A 7,500-nucleotide genomic window follows, 5' to 3' on the forward strand; every position below is an offset into this window, starting at 1 on the left:
ATTGCACGGAGGAACAACTTTCAAGGACACTCACGGTTATCCCAAGGACAAGTTGTGTTCCAAATTCCTTAGCAAGCCACTTCATAAAGACATGTTCAAATATCTTTTAAAGTAATTTTCGGACATCCAGTTCAGGTTTACTGAAGGTACACTGTGGGACGCCAGGTCTTTTTTGGCTGTTGACCATTTCTATAAACTACTGCTGTTCAAGACAAACATTTAAGTAATCTGTGGTTTCTCCTTAGTCTTAATTTACGAAATGTCCTCATGTTTTGTGTCCCAAGGATCCATATTCATTCTGCTGACCTCTGTGAAATCAAACTGAGTGGGGTCTGCATTCACAGGCATCATGCAGCTCAAGGTGTTTAACAATTAGATTAGCCACAACAATAACAAAACATATATAAATAGTTGTTATTACCAAGACAAAGTTCATTGCCGTGCAAACACATATAAAATGGTAATATATGCTTTTACTTTAGTCTGAATGTATATCTCAATTAATTTATTTCTGAAATGTCTGTATTCTGAAGGCCAAACCACAGAGAACAACAAGGTGGAGATGAAAAGAACTTAAGTCAAGACGGAAAATAGAAGAGAGGAGGAGAAAAGACAAACGAGTGAAAGGGATAAAATAAGTGGAGTGAAGAGGAGTAGAGAGGAGAGGAAAAGACAGGATGCAAAAGCAGAGGACAAAGGGAACAGGAGAGGGCAGGAAAAGAAAGAGACGAGAGTAGATGAGAGTGCAGAGCTGAAATGTCTTTATTCTGAAGGGCAGACCATTCGACAGCCTCAGAAAAATTGCACGGAGGAACAACTTTCAAGGACACTCACGGTTATCCCAAGGACTAGAGATGATATAAAACCCGGAGGATCCGGTTGGAGAGCCGGGTCAAGACCTCATCCGAACAGACCGGATGGCTGTCGTGCATTGATCCGCCAAAGGCGGGTCAGACGGCATTTCATTAATATGTCAACAAAATGGCAGTTACAACGCAAGAAATTGTGAAACCGGACTGTATCCTCTTTAGTTGACTACAACAACAGCCATCCTCTAATCTCCCTACTATGCTGTTCAGTCACGAACACTCAGAGAGTAAAACTGAACCAACTCCCGCCTCGTCATTCATCGAGCCCGTTTGATCCGTCCAGCCTGTTGTGGCCAATTGAGTCGCGGATCCACACTCCCTATGTGTGTGCTTCTGACTCTGTTGAGGTCTACATTTCTAAATGTTAACAATGCTCTGCCAACGCTTTAACATCTCAGTATGTAGGCTACTCTTAGGGAAATTATAGTCTACAGACGTGACTCTACTATCACTCACTGCGTTACAGCGTACCGTCTTTAAAGACACTGCTGTCACTCCCCTCGTCCGAGTCACTCAGCAGCGGCGCCCTCGGCGACTCGGTGAGACGAATCCTGACTGAGTTGTTGGTAGCAGCGAATCCCCTACGGATCGGATCAACGCTTAAGTTTCGTTTTTGCCACGAGTGTGCGAGTCGCAAGGCAACTCGGCAACGGAAGTGAGTGGTCATCTGCTGCTCGCCTCCTGACTGTCCCTGCTCAACTAGACTTCTGCTCCCAAATATTTGACTTTTAGTCTTCTTAAATACAAACACACACACATTATTTATTGCAAAATCAGGTACATGCCGTTTCACTGCTGCCAAAGGCTGTTCGAGTTGTGGTTGCATGTTTAGTGAGGAGACCCAGGTGGGTCGGATCGCAGCATGAGTTTAGGAACTGTGACATTCATAAAGTGAGTTTTGTTGATCAAACTGTCTTACTCTTTGATTTATCAACGTGAATTGATAAATGGAACAACAAAAGTGAGGCGCATAGCTACTTAACGGCAGAAACGTTTTAAAAAATACATTATTTCTATTTATTTTAAATAAGTGATCCGTGTGATCCGACTAATCCGGATACCCTCCTTGGAATGATCCAATCAATCCGGACGCCTCAAAGAGTCGAGTTAAGCACCTCTACCAAGGACAAGTTGTGTTCCAAATTCCTTAGCAAGCCACTTCATAAAGACATGTTCAAATATCTTTTAAAGTAATTTTCGGACATCCAGTTCAGGTTTACTGAAGGTACACTGTGGGACGCCAGGTCTTTTTTGGCTGTTGACCATTTCTATAAACTACTGCTGTTCAAGACAAACATTTAAGTAATCTGTGGTTTCTCCTTAGTCTTAATTTACGAAATGTCCTCATGTTTTGTGTCCCAAGGATCCATATTCATTCTGCTGACCTCTGTCAAATCAAACTGAGTGGGGTCTGCATTCACAGGCATCATGCAGCTCAAGGTGTTTAACAATTAGATTAGCCACAACAATAACAAAACATATATAAATAGTTGTTATTACCAAGACAAAGTTCATTGCCGTGCAAACACATATAAAATGGTAATATATGCTTTTACTTTAGTCTGAATGTATATCTCAATTAATTTATTTCTGCCTCAATTTATCTCAGTCTCAATTTATTCCTGCCTTCCTTTGACAGGACAATGACTTTATGATTGTTCAGTAGATTTAAGAGAGACCATTCGACCGCTTCAGCCATGCAGATAAACTGCAGAGAGGAACCGCTTCCATGGACAGAGGCCAAGGACAATTTGTGTACCAACTCTCACAGTTCACTAAATAGCATATCTCAGAAGCCGCTACCTAAATTCACATATCTCTACTGTAGTGAAGCACACAGTTAACTGTTACATGGCATATTATATTACAAAATCAACATTTGCAGCTTTCTTACCAGAATTTTACCGATATCCATAGAGAAGTTTACCAACCTTTTTACCAGTGTCCCAATAATTTGCCTACCTTTCTCTTTCTACCTTACTCTTCTCTCGTGGAACACAACACTTGTAACACTAATGTCCATATCTCATTCTGGTATCCATTAAATTGTCCGCACAAAACCTGATGTTAGAAGAACAAACTCATTTGTTCTCACACAATTCAAAAGTAAGCTTCGATTTTGATGCCAGCACTGAGTATTTTAGACCATGTCATGTAATGACTAGCTTGTCAGTTACGTTTGAGTGTGTACGCGCATGTGTGTGGGCATGCCTTTTTCTGTGGGCACGTGTGTATGTCTCCTTGTATATGTCTCCATTTGTTTATGTCTGTAGGCCGGTCTAAATGTGTATGTGAATACATGTGTCCTTCTGTGTTTTGGTCTGTCTGTGTGTATGACTTGACATTGGGGGGATGGCAAAGGGGTTCGTGGTCCTGGGCCCAGGGACCAAGTTGCCAGAAATGCATCCTCATTACCATTGTATGCATTGGGTGGCAGAGCCCCTTCAGATGACTTTGTTATGGGTCCAGCCAAAACTGTCAGCGGCCCTGAAGCCCCTGACCATATTTGTTAGAGCGAGAACAGTGGAGACCTGTGAAGTCATTCTCTCGAGACTAAACCACTTTTCCTCACCTCTCTTTCTCTGACTCTTACTCAGTTTCTTCTCTCTCTGCCCTTTTTGTCCATTTATAATTTCAGCTTTGGTTTAGTGCCTGTCCTTGTTTCAACACCTGTCAAACCAAGCTGCCACCATTGTTGTGCCCCCTGTCTCCTTGCTAAAACAATAAACACCACATGAGTCGGCCGCCACCAGCTAACTGTGAAGCAACCACTAACACACCACTAAATAGACTCAATTTGAAGTCGTTTTGTCTGATGTGTGACTCTCGTTCATTCAGGAAAATGGCTTCCTTTAACTGTTCAGTCACTGTCCTCGCGTGTATGCACGCACGCGCATATACGTAGACACATGCACATGCCTGTACACACATGTCACTAGATACAGTCCATAGCGATTCTTGACTATATAGCTCATCTAGCGAGTTTTTGGCCGAATATGCAAGTGTTGAAGTAATTATTTTTCAATGTGCCACAACTCTAACCATTTTTTCCCAGTCAACTAACACAACTTACTAGCTCTGATATCTGAACAGTACTCCTTAGCTGCTGTCATGACATCTAACAACTGATACTAAAAATATTTCTGCCTTCAGTGCATCAGAAACATCAGCCTGACAGCACTATAGACATGTTTTCTTGTGACGTTCTGACCTAATAACGCAATCAACTTCTAGTTACTTTTTAGAGAACCAACAGAGCATTCTGGTGATTTTAATTTGGCAACACACCTTCTCTTCCCCCCCCCCCCCCCCCCCCCTCTCACACTCTCTAAGCTTGACTTTTTGTCTTCCTCAGAGGATGGCTTGCTGTTTCTGAAGCGGTTCAAAAGCTCCTTTGCCCATATTACTGTTCCCATCCAAGATTACACACATCATAACTGGCTGGCTTGACTACCCGTAGGCACGCACACACACACACACACACACACACACATGCGCACGCACGTTTGCGCGCGCACACACACACACACACACACACACACACAGGCACATTCCAACATGGCGTACAAAATGTTCTCTAATGCTATTCATAGGCACCGCATGGTATCCTGCTTCCAAACTGGAAATCCTACGCCAAATATATTGCATGCCAGGACCAACTTCTGAGTTACTTAGTAAAGGTGAATTCAGAAAGGGAAGGCATGAACGTTATGCACCCTTCTTGAAGCCAAGAGGAGAAAATAAGCCCGCAATTCAGGGGGTGTATACAGTGCTTTGGAAAACTTTTTAGGCCAAGCAAAAAGTTCCTCACAGTTTGTCAAGTTTGAAATTCTTCTCATGCATAAAGTTACATCTTTTTTCTGTCATCATTCAACACGCAATATATCACAATGACATCGTTGTATTTGTGGTAGTAGAGGTGTGTTCACTTGTCAAAAAATGAATGACTTGAAAAGCGAGACCCCATTTGAAGGGCTGCTGACAGCCTTGGCTTGCCAAAGCCATCTTATAGCCTTCCCCCAACTCAATACATAGTACAATGCAATGGAGACCTGATTCCCCATCATCCTTGGGCCCGGGACAACTGGCCCCTTTTTCCCCTCCAGTAGGCCTCCCTGCCCATTTGCATTAGTACTAAGACCAATCACTCAGCATTTGGTTAAGGCAGGTTTGGCAAGTGCAATGATAGCCTTAGAGACAGAGAGAGTGTGTGTGTGTGCGTGAGCATGTGTGTGTGTGTGTGTGTGTGTGTGTGTGTGTGTGTGTGTGTGTGTGTGTGTGTGTGTGTGTGTGTGCGTGTGCGTGTATGTGCGTGCGTTCGTGCGAGCATGTGTGTATGTGTATGGCAAAGACCACGCATGTCTAAGAAGAAGGAATTGGGAGTGTCAGCAACCATTATAAGGTCTCTCCAGAGATGCTCAAAGGAAGCTCAGGCCTTACATGCAGTCATAAGCAGACTGTGCTCCAAGGCAGGGAAGTCGACAAGGGGAACTAACCTGACTCGGGAGAGATAGGGCCCAATGTTGGGTATGTACACTATTGGATGGTGCTCTTTTAGATAACTTTGTCGAGGGCCCAGCCAAAGCTGTGGACAACCTGCTCCAAGGACTCCACAAAGTTTTCATGGATCATGGCCTTCTTTGTCATTGCCATTGTGCTTTGGGGTTATTGTAGAGAGGGCATGCAGACTTCTGAGGAGAGGGTCTTTTTGTGATATTCCTGGGGAAAATCCTAGTAAGGATGTTAGAAGTAGAAAATAGGTGACCTCTATGCACTCAAAGTCCTTTATTGTAGCATGGGGGCAGACGTATATATAAAGAATAAATAAGTTTAAAGTTCATGATGTAAGTACACCAGGCTTGGACTGGTGATTTGGTGTTCTCAGTGGGCCTACAGTTCTCAGGGGCTGACGATGTTGTTTTGTTGCTTTTTTCCAATAGGGATTTGATCACAGACGAGGCAGCTAATTTTTCCACCTCCAACATTGACAGTGGACTAAGCCAAGGATGAAGTATGAAAGTGTATGTGTCAGGGGCTGGGCATTTTTTTTTATCCCAGTCCAGCCCTGAAGTGCCGTAGTATATGCTAGTACATAGCTGTAATACCATTTTCTACTCCATGAGATGTTTTAGTTTTCTTTTAGTTCTACTTCAACTTTATATTCCTCTGAGCTGATAAATAGGCTATAGTAATTAATTCATATATATAATAATTGCAAAAGCAATACCGGGATTGTAAGATGTATAAGTAGCCAACTTAATCCTGTAAGACAAACAACTGCATACTTTACACATGTATTATTTGGTGTGTGACAAGAAATTATCACAGAACAGAGAATAGATACGCTCTGTGGCATGTAACGTCATTAACAGGGTCAGGGGATAGATGCAAATAAATTTAACAACATTTAGAAGAGGTGAAATGACAAATAATAAAATCTTGATCTCACTCTTACTGACAGCTTTGGCTGACTGCACTATTCACATTCTCTTACTCAACGTCTCTACAGCCAGATGTTTAGGTGATGATACCCATGGCATTTTTTTTCTGGGCAACACCACTAACAGATGTGCTTTTGACTTCAGCCAAACGGCTTCAGACAACACAGGTTTATCAGAAGCAGGTAAGCCTACATCATACACCCAATTATCAGCAAGTAGCCCAACTTGGACTTATTATCAGATCAGAAAGTTAGACCCTTATCAGATTGTTGCCTGGCAACACAACTTGAAATCTGCTCAATATGTCATCACTTTCATTGTAGTGTAGGTGGTTCCAAGTTACTTTCAGATGGCTACCATGTTTTTGGAGTGAGAAATGTATTTGCATTGTTCTGCAGATTGGTTTTGACATACTGGTGTGCAACAAACTTATACAGATATTCCTTACCTCATCGGTTGATGACCAGGTAAGGCCTTCTGCAGGATACATGTGCATTTTGTGTTGACATGCACATGTCAATTTTGTGTGTGGTAGAATACCTGACACCAAGTATGCAGGCGAATGCATGCGGTGCAATATTTACAAAACAGCAAGAAAAGATCTTCCCAACTTTCATATTGAGGTCACAGTAGAGTCCAAACATGGGGGGAAATATAGACGAGGGTTTCGTTGGCTATGTGCCCCCTATATGAGACCACTAGTATCGTGCGTAGCACTCTGATAGCTCCTTAGCAAGTGGTATGTGCACTTATTTGCACAGTTGTGCACATTATTTAGGGCACGCTTTGAGCTTTGGACTTTGAGTGTTACGGCCGGTATAACAGGTAGGCTAAATAGTATATAGTAGGGGTTTATACTTTTCTTAAGTGCAGTTAAGATGTATAAAGCATTGTGAACTCTTCAATAAAAAGGCTTTGTTACACTTGTTACACAAAATGTTTACAGAACCCTGCGAATTTGCACTAGAGTAGATATTTGTGCCCAATTTGTACAAAACATTATATCAGTGCTTTGGCTATATGAATTATGGGGATCTGTTATTCGAATTTGACCACCCACAATCACCGCTATGACCACCACTATCCCCATAATCAATGCAACTTCATTATCCAATACACGGACACACACACAGACACAGACACAGACACACGCACGCACGCACGCACACACACACACACACACACACACA

This window comes from Engraulis encrasicolus, chromosome 21 (genome assembly GCF_034702125.1).
Source record: "Engraulis encrasicolus isolate BLACKSEA-1 chromosome 21, IST_EnEncr_1.0, whole genome shotgun sequence".
Classification (NCBI taxonomy): Eukaryota; Metazoa; Chordata; class Actinopteri; order Clupeiformes; family Engraulidae; genus Engraulis; species Engraulis encrasicolus.